Consider the following 15098-nt stretch of genomic DNA (forward strand, 5'->3'; position numbering starts at 1 on the left):
TCAAAGATGATAACATTTAAAATTCTCCTGTCTCCAGACTGGGAAGGTTCTAGTAATCTTCAGGAAATGGAGAGGTTTAGCCTAGTTCTACCAGGCATAGAACTTCATTCTCTCATCAGCCCATGGTTTTCTTACAAGCTGCCTCACTTCGTGGTCTGCGTTCACTGCCTATGTTCAGTGGACCATGCCGGGAAGAAAGGCACACTGTAGAGCTCAATGGTTAGAGCACCTATAGAAGGAAGTGAGGGAAAGACACAGCATGTCAATCAGAGCGTGAGAGGGGAAGGGAGAGATAAACCAAAAGCGAAAACTACGGTCTCTGTCTTTTGAGGAGCCATATTTATGCTTCATAGGGAAAATACGTAGACTGGCTATGGGTGCCGTGAGTGAAGGATAGTCATGCTTAGGAATTTCAGGTAGATTTGGGTGCGGCTTTACAGAGTTCTGAGTAAGTTAGTAAGCAGGGAGCTGGCAGGAACATGGTGAGAGTTGAAACAGCAGCTCAGCTATGATTCTGTGAGCCAGAAGAATCCTAAAGACTCCCGGGCTTCATATTAGAAGCAGAAGTTGAGCTGATCTCCTGGGGGTTAATTTGACCTTTTCCTGTGTTCCCTGCCTGTTCAGTTCCCCAAGTACTTATTCATAGTGAAGGAACAACGTCCTTCTAAAACAAGTACCTGTTTTTTTGTTTGTGAGAGAAAATTCTACATGTAATTCTGACATTTTCTTTACTGCTAGTTAAGTTTTTATTTTTCCTTGTGACTTTTATTTCCTAAACCTGGGCAGTCCTGCCAAGCTGGCAAAGCTTTATTAAACCTCTAGCAGACTTTCTAGTCTTCTTCCTAAAGCCCATGGCATGGCTGCATCTCCCCCTGCAATGTCAGTAGACATCTGGAGTGCTGATGCTCGGCCACCTGAGATCATTCACTCTTGCCTGATGCTGCAAGGAGGATAGAGTTTGGGAACATTAACTTGTCTTGGAATTATTTTGAGTCACCTAATAAAGTGCTCTCTGAATCCTTAAACATTTGGAGGATGCTGGAAAGCTGACCCCTGCACCTGGCTGGCTAATTCAGAAATGGATCAGCTGGCGAGCCTGCCCCTGATCCCCTTCCCCACCCACCCACTCTCCTGAGGAAGATAAAAGCTCTTTGTGCCCTTCAACATCCCTGCTGAAATCTTCTGACTATGTACTATGGGAACACATAGAGTATTGAATTTGTTTGCCTTATGAATGATATTTTTTATTTCCCAACAACCACCCATACTATCATCAAAATAGATACAGCATTTATTAAGGTGGACATTATAAAATCAGACCTTGTGTACAGTCATATTGCCCAGCTTCCCCAGATAAAAGGAGACCTCACCCCTTTCATCAGGGGGCTTAGGCCTCCATCTCTTGGTTGAACTTTCTGCCCTTTGGGGCTGTATATTACCTTAAATAGCTTGCAGCTGACAGGCTGCGCTGCTGGCCCAGGCGAACTGAGGCACTGTAATGGATGGGGTAGCCTCTCCTAATGGAACCACAGTGATGGGAGACAATGAGGAGAAATCTCCCATCACGATCAGGGGCTTGGAGCTACTTTATTATTTTATTTTATTTAGCTCCTACCTCCAAGTTAGCACGGTTATGGAGAGGAGAAATGAGGTTATTTGACTCACAAGAAATAAGCAGTCTTTCCTTGAGTCAGAATGGACTTACAGCAGGCAAAGAGCTCTTGTCCATGCCTGAAGCTGTTCATTTTGGTAACAAGTGAGTCAGCCGCCATGTACCAATTTATCCATGGTCACCTATTGACCTCCATATGCTTTGCTTTAGTGGCCCCGAAAATGTCTTTCTTTTCTTTGTGTTCGTTGTGTTGGCCACTATCAGGAGAAATCTGCTAGGTTTTATGCAGAAAATACACTTTATCATTGCATTTTTAAAAAATGTGGGCTTGGGGTTTAGAAGGAAGGAATGCTGAAGAGCCACTCTAGGAGAAAATACCATTTTTTTTTTTGTTGTTGTTCCCAGAAAAGCCTTTCTTTAAGTTTAATACTAAAAATCTCTTGTTGCTTTCATAAAATTACAAAGAAATTATCTTTTAGCAAATTATATGCAAGATGGTTTTTAAATGTGGAATGTTTCTTCGTTAGCCTAGCCTTTGGAAGTTCATGCCAAAGCCATACAGATTTCTTCATTTTGACACTGGAATGTGGTTTTAATTAGGTAATTTGGATTTGGATTTTATTGGTTGGATTTTCCTGTGTTTCTCCATAGTTCTGGAGCCTTCCTTCACTTTCTCGTGAAACTCTATACTTACTTTTGAAACATGATTAGTTAGTGAAGATTTCTGGGTTATTCAGGTTGATTTCTGATAGGGACCGGGAGTGTAGAGCGTATTCCCACTCTTGAGGATTAGTGAGCAATTTATTTGCACACTAGTTTAAACTGAGGAAATGTCAACTGCTTCAAATGTCACCATCCAATTTGTTGTCTCTCTGGTGGCTTTTTAATTTCACTGGAGACTTCTATAGGATTTATAAGATTTACAGAAGATAATGTATCAAAGAAAAACTTGGTGCAAAAAGGGGGTATATATCACACAGATGGTATTTCATGGACTGAATTTAAACAGAGAAAATATCATTAATGGTATATCAGAAGCAATATAGTACATTTATATTTTACAAGTCTTGCTTTTAATGTCTCCTTACCAAACTGTGAATTACAGGCTGGAGAGGTAGCTGAATGGTCCAGCACTTGCTCACATAAGAAGGCCTTGGATTTGGTTGTCTAATACCAATAAATAAACAAGTAAACATAACGCTTTAGGTTTAATGTGATGGCATTATTTAATTCAAAGGAAGAATTCAGAGATTGGGACTAGGCAGATTGCCTGGCCGTGAAGAGTGAATACTGCCCTTCCAGGGGACTGGAGTTTGGTTCCCAGCATCCAGGCCAGGTGGCTCACAACCTCTTGTAATTCCTTCCCCAGCATACCCAATGCTTTCCCTTTGTACCTTTGTGGGTACTCGTACTCTCGTGTGTGTGTGTGTGTGTGTGTGTGTGTGTGTGTGTGTGTGTGCGCGCGCGCGCGCGCATACATACATACATACACACACACACACACACACACACACACACACACACACACAAAGATAGAATAAAGATAATCAAAACAGGAATTTAAAGATGCCTTGGTAGTGACTCCCCCTTCTTGGAGTGCTCCGTGTTGAATAAAGATCTCCTGGTTTGTCCTCACTTTGCCCACTTTGCCATCGAACTACGTTTCCCTCCATCTGTGATAGTTTTTGACCTCAGTGAAGAGATTTCTGTCTCAGTACCCCCTCTTCTTTACTGGCAGAGGATGGCAACTCTGAGAACGGGCGTTGGTCCAGAGGCAGCAGCCTTGGGATGGTCTGCTGCAGAGCTGACGGGGACAACCTTCTTTATCCTTAGCCTGTGCAGAACACATGCACTTATCTCACTCACTAAAGTGTCTCCTTTGGGGGGATCTGCCCTAAAAAGGATGCTGTTAATATATCTCTTGACCTTTATTCTTGTGGAGGGGTACAGGATATCGGAGGCACTTCTTCTGGCACTGTGCTCCTCGGTCTGCTGTAAAAACCCTTGAAGTGTAAGAGCTTGCTCCTGCTGTCCTGTTGCCTGTTGCTGGGTAGAGTCTTTGCAGTTCCCTTTTCTGATATGTGTGCATGGGGAGCGGCGTGTTTGCACACGTAGCTCATAGCTCACGGTCCTGCAGCAAGCACTCTGGGTGGTAGCTGGACTTTTGCCCAGCTGAGAGAGGTTGCTCTTTTTCTCCCTCTCTCTCCTTTATTTATTTATTTTTCTGTGGTGGCGATGACAATGTTGGTGGTTTCTTTTGTCTTGAATTTATGTAAAAAGTTTATTTGCTGCTGTTCAAAGATCTCTCAGCATGTGGCCTGAGCCCTGGCAGACCGGGTCCCATGGTTAGGCCAGTTCCTGAGAATGAGTCTCCTGGGTTTCTGAACGTTGGTACCTCACTTCTGTCAGTTCTGCTTTGAGCCACACTGCAGATTAGTTTTACTCTAGATTTTCAAAATAGTGGTTAGAGGAAGTCGAGAGTCTGTGAGATCCAGAGTATCTCTTTATCCATCTGAATCCAGTGCATTGGAAATCACATCCAGCCATTTTGCCATGGGGGACATGTAGATTTTTTTTTTATGAATCAATAATGAAAATATTTTAAAAGCTTGTTAAATTTCGTATAAACGGACATATGTAAAACACATGCTGTTGAAATGCTGCTGTGAAAATAAGTTGGAAATGAGGTGGGAAGCAAAGGGGCTTGAAAATCAGAAACAGGAAGCAGTGATGGATGCTCATTCCTGGCGCATTCTTACTCTTCTCTGATGTGAAAAGGAACCTCTTTTTCTTTCTCATAGGTTTAAATGGGTGCTAATGACTCTGATACTCAAGAAATTGGAGTAGTCATTGGGGAAACGATGTTCTGATTTTAACGTGTATTCCCAACCTTTGGCTATTGACTTGATATAAAAAGTAAACTTAGTTATATTAACATCATTCTATTTGTAATGTGTCACCGTTAAAATACTGTTTATGATAAAATCCTCCACAAGCTAGAGAAAGATGTTTCCTATGGACATTCCTGTCATTCTTAGCTTTTATTGCTATGCTAAATAGCTATGTGAAGCCAAAACAGCAGAGCTGTAGGATGCCTGGGACCAGGACAAAGAAGATAGAGTTTGTTCTGAACTTTTTCTTCTCAAGTCACCACACCTGAAACTTCATGCTTCTCTGAGTGCCATCAAGGTGGGAAGTAAGTTCAGTGTCATTGGCTGTTTAAAATTAGAATATTTTCTCTCGTGTTGTTGTCAGTATCAAATTCTCCCTATGAAAACAGTCTGAGTGACTTTTTAATAAGATCAAAGAACTTTTAAAAAGTGTTTTCCTCGTCATTTTGCCTTTACAGCCCCTTTTATTTTCTTTGCACAAATAATGGAATTAATCAAGCCTGTTTTCTTTTGTGGCTGGTATTGTGCGGCACACCCCACTCCCTTTTCTTTTCATGGGTGGGCTCCCAAGGGGAATATGGATCCTGGGGTCTATTCAGGACTAAGACAATGTAAAGGATACTGTACTGAAGTTTGGGGCCGGGAGGCCTCCAGGAAGTGGGAGTAAGCTTCAGTGAAGCTGGGTGAGGGGTGGTGGAAAGGGAGGATGCTGATTAAAATAATAAACAAGGGCTGAGGAGAGAGCCGATTGCCACAGTGCTGGCAGATCAGGTCTGGGAGTCACTGGGGCTGCTACAGGCTCCTCTCGGCAGCTGCGCACCCTGCCCTGCGGAGGGCATCATGGGATTTGTCTCAAGACCTTTCCTCCGGACCCAAGCCAAGCAACTTTTAAAACTTTTAGCTCCGCGGCACTGACAGCATATCCCTTACTTAGGCTGAGCTGAAGTGGGGAAGCGGAGAGAAACTAGCTTGGTGGTCACCATAGCAACTCAGCCGGCGGCTGCTGTCTGGGAGAGTGGGAACCGGTGGTCTCCTGTCTCGGGTTCTTTGGCATTTCTTCAGCTAAGAGCACACTCCTGCTTACTGGAATTCTACATAAGTCGTGCTGTTTGAAAACTGGCTCTTTACCCAGGTTTTTTTTTCCCTTTCTTTCTTTTTCTTTTTGAAGCCAGTCTGAATGGAGGAAGTTGGTAATGCTTGGCTTTTTTTCCCTCCCTTCTCTCTTGCAAGTTTCCAGGCTATAGCTCTTTCCCCCCCTTTCCTTTCTGCTGTGTGTAATTGAGACCAAACTCTAAGCCTGGGCTCAGGAGAGAAGAGTGGTGGCCTGCAGGTCATTAGTGAGGCGAGCAGAAAGAGACCCTGGGCGTCTCAGGGCAAAAAAAGGAGACCATGCCAGCCTCCTGGAGCACTGCTACGAGAAAACACAGAAGCAAGTCTCTGCCTTCCGAGCTCCGAAGTCCGTGAAAAAAGCGGACCCAAGGTGGGGTGGCTAAAATGTCCCAGCGCAAGCTGCTGATGCTCATGGGCCACCGCCGCTCAAGGGCAGGGATTGTAAAGGATTTTACAAAGGATTTGAAAGTATAGCTAGAAAAGATACGGGTTTTAGAAGTTGGACGCTGTTGTCTGAAGGAAGTTTGCCAGGAGGATGTAGGCTTCAAGGGCTCCCGGACGATGATTGGTCTGAACTTCGGCTTACGAGAATTGTTGACAAAATTTGAAAAGGTACGCAGAAAGCAAACTTCACGGACGCACTTTTTCCTTCCCCCATTTCGGCTCTCCTCTTTCTTCGTCTTCCTCCTTTTATTTCTTCTTCTTCTTCTTCTTCTTCTTCTTCTTCTTCTTCTTCTTCTTCTTCTTCTTCTTTTTCTTCTTCTTCTTCTTCCTCCTCCTCCTCTCGTTCTCTTTCTGCCTCTTCCTCCTCCTCGATTGTTTAGTGTTAACTTGTAAAGCATTTTTAAAATAGCTTCTTTGAGATTATGTTTTTAGGAACACAGTTATTTTTTTTCCCCCTTGGTCAGGACGAGTTCTGATGCTTGTCAGCTTTAACATTCCACATCAGAAGGGATGGCTTATATTCAAGTCAGCTGGTAATTTAATTGCAATTTATTTGGGGGAGAAAACAAAACAATAGCCAAACCCAGCAACAAACACTGGGTTTGGGTGCCAAAGCCTGACTTCATCAGGCCCGCGTTCTGTTTTCCATGCCCCTCAGGTCTGTTTATCTCTCAGGCTGCTGCTGCTGCTGCTGCTGCTCAGCCTGCTCATGCAGCCCTGTCTGAGGACCCTGTTCTGAGCCCAGAAGCTGCCCCGTGGTAATGATGGCAGATTTGCTGTCAGGCTTTTCCTTCAGACGCTCTGTTTTTAAAAGTGGATAGGGTTTAAGGCTTGGATTAGTAGTTTTGCATTTGGCATCCTCACTCCCCCCAAGGCTTTTGGCACACCCCAGGGTGGAGCACAGCCTACAGAAAGCTACCTCCTCACTTTGAGAATTAAACAAAGCAGAAACCTTCCCGTGTGCCAGTTAGTGGCTTCCTGAGTGCCAGTCTTGTTCCAGTCTCTGCTCCTTAAAGAATCGAGGAGAGAAAGAAAGGAAAGAGGCAGAGTCCTTTATCCCTTCCAGCACAGATGACCTGTTTGTCAACTGTTAAATATGTGCTCTGGTTTTCCCCCACTGTTCACTGAAAGTACAAATATAAGCAAGACTCTGTTGAATCATTCAGAGAATGAATAGGCTTTTTCTGAGGAATAACAACTGCCAGAGGAAAAAGATGCAAAAAAGTGATACCACTTTAAAAGGTGCTGGACATTTTCCTGAATGGTTACAGCCATCTTGGCCTCCCAACAATGGGAACAGAATGTCAGAAGTGTGTACAGAAGAAAGAAGTTAGCCTCTTCTTGCAGAGTGGTTGCTCCCTGACTCTGTTTGCACCCCAACTGTAGTAGCGGGGCTTTTGAGGGTAACATGGGGCAGACTTTGACCTATTGCTTTCATCGTCGTTAAGCATCTGAATTCTGGAGCGCAAGGGTTGGCTCACAGTGGGTTCGAAAGGAAAGACTCTTGTCCTTATAGCACCTGGGAACAGCAGGTGACACACTTTATGACCGTGAAGAGGTCTGTTAGGTCGTTTTCTGCAGATTTTGTCTCTTTCCTCCTAAAAAGGTGTAGAGCATATGTGACATGAATAATTCATGCTTGCCACCCCACCCCGTCCCCCCTCCCCGCAGTAATTATGGTGCAATAGTTGGACTTTTGAATTGTAATTGCCGCTATTAGTCTTCAAGCTTAGGTCAGATAGCTGAGGTGAGCAACCTACTTTCTTAAGCCTCTGGGCCACTTTGTGGGTAGAGTGAGATGTTCTGGTGTTGGTAGGCTTTCTCTTTCAACCCCCAAACCTTAGTCTCTTAAGGTGTCTTAATCCTGTTTTTACTTTAGTAGTTGACTTGACAGAAAAAGGAGGCATATGTCTGTTAAAGGCTTGATTTGAAATTTTTCTCCAAGGGTAGATTTCAAGGAAACGGTCCTGCTTCCATTGAGTATGGAGTTTGTCTATGCTTCCTTTTGTGGTAGACATGTTCAAAAAACCCCGGTGAAAGTGACACCTTTATGTGTTTCACCAGGAGGAAGTCATCATCCACGAATGTGCATTTTTCCAACTCACGCCTTTAAAAAAATCCTTTGTCTATTTTCACAGAGCTGTTTCATTTATGGAGCTTATGCTCCATTAAGTCCTTGCCAGGAAAACTGGATTCTGGAAAGATTTCCCCACTTCACACCTCTCAAATTCAGCTACCTCCTTTTCTCCAACTCTGAAAGCAGCTCTGCCATTTCTATGGAAAACTGTGAACTATTGTAATTGGAAAGCTATGGGTGCTGGTGCTGTCATGTGCAATGGTGGACTCAACTCCCATTACCCCATGGGGTGCAGAAGCGGACCTATCACATGCATTGGTGGACTCCCTTTATTCTATGGAATACAGAAGCTGACCTACCATGTGCAATGGTAGACTCCCTTTATTCCATGGGATACAGAAGCAGACCTACCATGTGCAATGGTAGACTCCCTTTATTCCATGGGATACAGAAGCGGACCTACCTTGTGCAATGGTGGACTCCCTTTATTCCATGGGATACAGAAGCGGACCTACCTTGTGCAATGGTGGACTCCCTTTATTCCATGGGATACAGAAGCGGACCTACCTTGTGCAATGGTGGACTCCCTTTACTTTCAGTTCCCTTAGTTCTCTTCTCATCAGTATTGGTTGTAGATTGAACACTTGCCTTAGTGATGTCATCCTTTTCATAACAGCAGTTATAACTGTTCAATCAGATGGTAGGTTATCACAACCAAATGTTGATTTTGCTCTATTTTTGAAGCCATCTCTGGCTTTAATAAGTCCAAGAACCAATATCGGGATAGTGGATACAGATCGTGATATGTTTGGTAACTGAGATCAGTGCTTGGTAGGTTACCCAGTGATGACTAATAGTGAGAGATAAACTTGTTAGATAATTAAGATTCCTGAGTGGGATGAAAGCAGACCTTCTGCCTGCCTTTTACAGCAGCAGTCTGTGGAGAGGAAGAGGAAGCCACATTATTTTTAGAGAAATCCAATGGTTTAGTTATTTTTCATCCATAGTTGAATCTTGCAAATGATTGAACATCTACTCCCAGGATCGTGGTTTCCAGCAGGGTGGGCACACAGCACTTGGAACCACCATGTTATGAGACCCTGGTGATCCAGGAGGCAGGAAGTATTCTGGTACACATAGAGATGCTCATCAAAGATTGGGGAACCATGCTGGCTAGTTGGATATTCAAAATCTGATAAGAGGAGGAACCTCTTAGCAGAGGAAAAGGACCTTACAATAAGATGGAACTGCCAACAAGCATGTCTGTCTGTAGCCTTAAACCATATGCAGCCATGTGTGTGAGCCTTAGGATGACTGCACAACAAGCTCACATTGATAGATACTCATCAGTGTTTTCCTTGCACATACTTCATGAAGGAAGCATCGTGGCTTTAGTGACATGCTGTCCTGCGCTTGCATTGTGTACGGTTGTTTCTGTCCCTTAATTATACAGAGGACTGAGTAATGGGCAGTTTAGCTCAGTGACGTTTTAAATGACTATCACCTTTATTAATTTTTGTAGCCCTGCTGCTAGATGATGAATGATAATGGCCATTCTCAGGGTTTTGTTTTTGTTTTTAATTGACAGATGATAATCATACATCTTTATGGGGTGGCGTGTGGCATGTTGCTACATTTATATATTATGTCATGATGAACTAAGGCTCTTTAAGCCATCCATCATCCGAAACATTTATCATTTTGTTGCTATTCAGATATTCAAAATCTCCTATCACAGCTTTTGAAGCTTTGATACACTGTGGTGGATTATAGTCTCCTTCAAGGGTCCCTTACCATGTGTCTGGATAGCAGCATTCTCTTGGTGAATTTTTAAAGGAAGATGCTTTTCATAGTGACAACATAGTCACAAGTGCATATAATGTATCTTTATGCCATTTACCTCCTTAAGCATGATGCTAATATTTTAAAAGTTGTAAGAGAACCACAGTTCATAGGCAGCACTCTGTCATGTTGGAGAAGGCATGGTGGCCAGAGTGGTTCTGTTCCCTCCTTGTGGTCGCTAGCTAGGATGCTTTGCTCATAGATGGGCAGGTCCAACAGCAGAAAAAGCTGGATTGGAGGTAGGAAAGTGGGGCCAGGTTATAATGCTAAAGCCTGTCACCTACATCCTCCAGAGAGACCCTATCTCTTAAAGTCTCCACGACATTTCAAAAACATCTCCAGTTGGTTTGAAATACATAAATCTATGGGGGGACGTTTCACATGCTTGGTTCACAAGCAAACCAGGAGGAACAAGGTAGTAAGCAGCATTTCTCGGGGGTTTCTGCTTCAGTTCCCACATCCAGGTTCCTACCCTGACTTCCTTCAGTGATGGATTGTGACCTGGGAGTGGTAAGCTGAAATAAATCCTTTCCTCCCCAAGTTGGTTTTAGTTGGTGTCTTGTCCAAGGAACACAAAGCAAACTAGAGCCAAAGTTTTTCTACTCTATGATCTAACATGCATTTACATCATAAATAAGGGGAGAAGAATATTATTAAAATTGATTTCTGAATTTGTAAAGGTTTCTGTCAGTACTGTCAACCCGACTGTCAAAATGAGATGCTAATGCTAAAATATGATGCAATAGCTTGATTGAAAGTTGCATGACTAATTATTGGAAGAAAATGTCGTATTAATTAATAGCATAATTGCAATCAATAAGTAATTGAATAACATTACAACTTACAAACTGTGAAAACATGCTTCTGACTTGACTTGTTTATTTTTCTTTGGAAACTATCTGGATCTTTTTTTTTTTTCAAGTTATGAATCTCATCTTTAAAACAAAAGGTTCTGGTGATAATCCTCCAGTGTTCTTTCCCTCTGTCTTCACTGTCTCTCAGATCCAGCATGACTTTTAAAAGGCTCGCTGGATTTATTTCCCTCCGATGACTTGCTTTGTTTATTTAACCCAAGCTTTGGGACAGGCTCGGGAAGTAATTGCCAGCCTCCTTTTTCCACCTTCGGGACAGGGATCAACACTCCTCCGAGGAAACATTGCTATAGCCATATAGGGTTAGAGAAATAAACCATGCAAATATAAAGTTGTGTCGACTAGTCTCAAAGAGGATGCATCTAGTCTAGCAGGGGTTTCGCTGTTGAGGTTGGCTGGTGGGATTATGCACTGTCAGAATGGTCACACGGTTCTGTTGGGCTGATCTAAAGGAACATGTTTACCTACACCGTTAGGCTGCTATTGTTCATAAGACATAGGAAACAAAATATATCTGGGCATGGTGGTCTGTGTTTGTGAACGTAGTACTTGAAAGGTTGGGAGGGAGGATCAGCCTAGGATGTGTAGTGATGCCCTGTCTCAAAAGTGAAAACAGAAACAACACCACAAACAAGTGTGTGTGTGTGTGTGTGTGTGTGTGTGTAATACATAGTGACCCTGTCTCAAAAGTGAAAACAGAAACACCACCACAAACAACTGTGTGTGTGTGTTTGATACATAGTGACCCTGTCTCAAAAGCAAAAACAACACAAACAAGTGTGTGTGTGTGTGTGTGTGTGTGTGTGTGTGTGTGTGTGTGCTATCCATCATAATATCTTTGTTTATATCTCTGTTAAAGGAATGTCTTGCTAAGGGCAAAACTGCTACTAAGATATCAAATACAAAGTAAGTACAAAATAGAATAAGTGTATGCCTTTCTTTTTATGCCATTTACTAGACCTAGGTAGTGGGTGCTATTCACAGAAGCATTGCTTGCTAATCAGAAAACCTGGCCTAGTTTTTGCAGCCTTGTTCTGGAGAGCTGTGATGGAGTTTGCATCTTATGCAGTTGATGGTGTTTTGGTCAGAGGAAAAGTAGTCGTCCTTTTTTCCTAGCCCTTCCTCCTTAACCCTCCACATTATGCTTAGGCCCTTTGCGTGCATCCTTAAGACATTTCCCTGCCCCGTTTGCAGATATTAGTTCAATGACTTGACTGTCTTGCTCTGAGCCCAGTGTGCACATGACTGGCTCATGTTAAGAGCTTGAAAGAGAATTGCTTTGTGCTTCTAGATGGATTATGGTCCCTTGCTAATTATCAGTCACCATTTAGTGCTATTTAACCTTCCGGAGAGCTTGCAGGGTGAAAGCGGTAAGCATTAATAGGGCCCATCTTCCCGGATGGGCACCAAGAGCGAGCCTTCCTTTATGGAAGTCTGATTTATTTTAGCATCTGATGCTGCTTGAGGGTCGTGCCCTCACAGACTCCCGGGCCGGCATCTTGATGGTAAAAGCGTCGCATCACTGCACAGCTATCTACCAAGGAGCATGATTCATTAACTTCATTAATTCTGAGTTTCCAGTGAGAACTTCGACAGGACTCCACAGCACAGGCTTCTAAATGATTTCACGTTTCTCATATCCAAAACTTGTAAGTGAGGACACTAAACTAACTGTTTACCTCTTTGCCATCCAATCCATTGCCTAACTTTCTTCTGGCATTACAGTGGCTAATTTGCCAATCTGTCAAAATAGGCTTGCATGGAAGAAATGTATGAGTATTTGTTTTATGACATTAGTCTTCATATCATCTATTTTGTTTTATGTAAGGCTTACTCTGCATAACAGAGGCTGTGAAAGATGCAGAAGAAACAATATAATTTTTTTCTTTAGTTCTGGGCATTTTGGCAGAATATGCCACCAAATAGTAAATAAAACAAAATAATGGATGCTGATTTCTTTTGTTTTGATCACCTTCTGGTTGTTGATTTTTCTTCCTAGCTGTTGATGTTGTTCGTGTATGGAAGGGCTTTCAGCACACTGAAAGCCTTATTCCAGCATGAGCATCACTCCAGTGCTCTCCCTCCGAGATTTCAGGGCTGTGTATCTTCATTGGCCGAGCCCATTCTCTGCAGCCTTGCTGTTCTATCCCATTCACCGCCTTTGCTGAACTGGAAAACACATCACCTGCCATGAGTGCGAGAAATTTGCTTCACACTTCCAGTATCCAAACTTCTGATGTTACGGAGGCATTTGTGAAATATACTGAAGTGTTTCTATATCCTATTGTATGTCTGTCTTTCTGTATCTTGAATATGAAGGGAAGCAGCAGTCAGGAGACCGATCTCATGTCAGGATGTTGTGGCTTGGGGCTATGTTGTGACTCTAGGTGTGGTCCACTGATGCTTAGGAATCTGTGCAGCGAATGTGAGGCCAAGTTCTCTTGGCAATGGAAAGCAAAGAGAGGCCTTGTTGATTGTGCCATTGAGTGTCTTGAGAAATGTGGTGATGATATAGATCTACAGCATTGCAAAACTAGTCTTCTAAGTTTTATATACAGATCTATATGTGATATGTAGGTGATACTCAATGATACTGCAGATTTTATGATTCAAGTAGTGAGAGGAAAAAAAAAAGACAGGGTCTCAGAAAGGAAACCCAGATTGGCCTCAGATTTGCTAGATCGCTGATTCTGAACAGTCAATGAACTTTTACTTGCATTTCCCCCATGCTCATTTAGAACTGGAGAAGCTCAGAAAGATGGAGGCTATCTCAGTTTGGGCTGCTGTACCAAAGTGCCATGAGACAATCAGACTGTAGACAGTAGAACGTATTTCTCCCCATTCTGAAGACACCCACAGATTTCGTGTTTGGTGAGAGCCCACTTTCTCATTCAGGGATGATGCCTTCATATTATGTCCTTTCATAGTAGAAAAGGCAAGGCAGCCTTTGGGGGCCTCTTTTCCATAAGGGCGTTAATCCTGTCAAAAGGATGCTACCTCAGGACCAGACCATCTATCCAAGGCTTTATCTCTTCATACTATCGCATTAGGAGTAAAATTTCAATCTGTCTATGGGGTTGGGAGGCGCAAAACCTCAGAGCATTATAAAAGGCTTATAAAGGAAGACCAGAAGGGCTGGAAACTGTGGTGTGGAAGAGTGCACACTCCTCTTCCTAATTGAGATTCATTCTGTAAGGCTCTTGCACAATGCTTAATCTTCATTATGAGATATGAAGAGGAAGACCACACCTGTATGGCCCCCTCTGGTGCCTGTTTTATGTTAGTAATTTCATAATCATTTGTTCATTCTTAGTGACTATTATTTATTATATTCTTAGTCTATTACTAAAAGTGTTGTTGAGGGTATGTAGAAACTTTTCAAAATTCAGAGAAATACACACAGAAGAAAATCTAGATTTTTCTATCACCCCTTTAGGTGAAGATTATATTACTCTGATTTTTTCTTTTAATGTATTTCTGTTGTCTTATATACAAGTGTATATAATAATTTGAAAAATATCTTTAAAATTTAAGAAAACATAGCATACACTTTGGTATCTTGGTTTTCAAACTCAGTTGCTTATTACCACCAATGTATTATAGTTTTCACTTTAAACCAAGCAATTTGTTGAATGTATTTATGCATTAATGTTCTTAAGATAGATACTTTGACAATAGCTTTACAGCTTTATTTGTAAATTGCCATGTGCTTCCTTGTATTCTGTAAGAAATTTTATTGTTAATTTTCACTTTATTCTTCTTCCCATCAAGTAAACTATCTTCCTATTTAATAGAAGAAAAATTATTTCCTCCTTATTATTTCTTAATGAAGATAAATGTACATATGAATATTCTTCAAAAGTCTTAGAATATGTTTTATGTGATGGAGAGGGCAGGCCCACCTAGGGAAAGCAAGTTTGTGAAAATGTAAAGAATATCCAAGATTACATAGTATCTTGCTTTGGCCATGTATAAGGAGTAGAAAGAAATAATCACACTGAATGTTAAGCAAAATTCAGTGATTTGTATTAATAGTTACAAAATTTCAAAAGCTGCCCACTCACCCTAAAATACTAACATCAAGTAGGCAAATAGATGAAATGTAGATTATTATAAATTCCACTTTTAGGACATGGCGAATCAATGTATTGAAGATTTAAAGGCTGTTATTTTCAATGTCGGAGCTGTGGGAACACTTGGTCTTGTTATATATTACAGATGGTAAAATGAAGTGTTTCGATTGAAAACAA

The 15098-nt window shown here is 42.1% G+C and overlaps 1 protein-coding gene across 1 annotated transcript in view; it reads left to right on the forward strand.

Annotated features, from left to right (window-relative positions):
* Positions 1-15098, forward strand: part of Utrn (utrophin) — a 507673-nt gene that overhangs the window by 330997 nt on the left and 161578 nt on the right. The window lies entirely within an intron of this gene.

This window comes from Peromyscus eremicus, chromosome 8b (genome assembly GCF_949786415.1).
Source record: "Peromyscus eremicus chromosome 8b, PerEre_H2_v1, whole genome shotgun sequence".
In the NCBI taxonomy this organism is placed as follows: Eukaryota; Metazoa; Chordata; class Mammalia; order Rodentia; family Cricetidae; genus Peromyscus; species Peromyscus eremicus.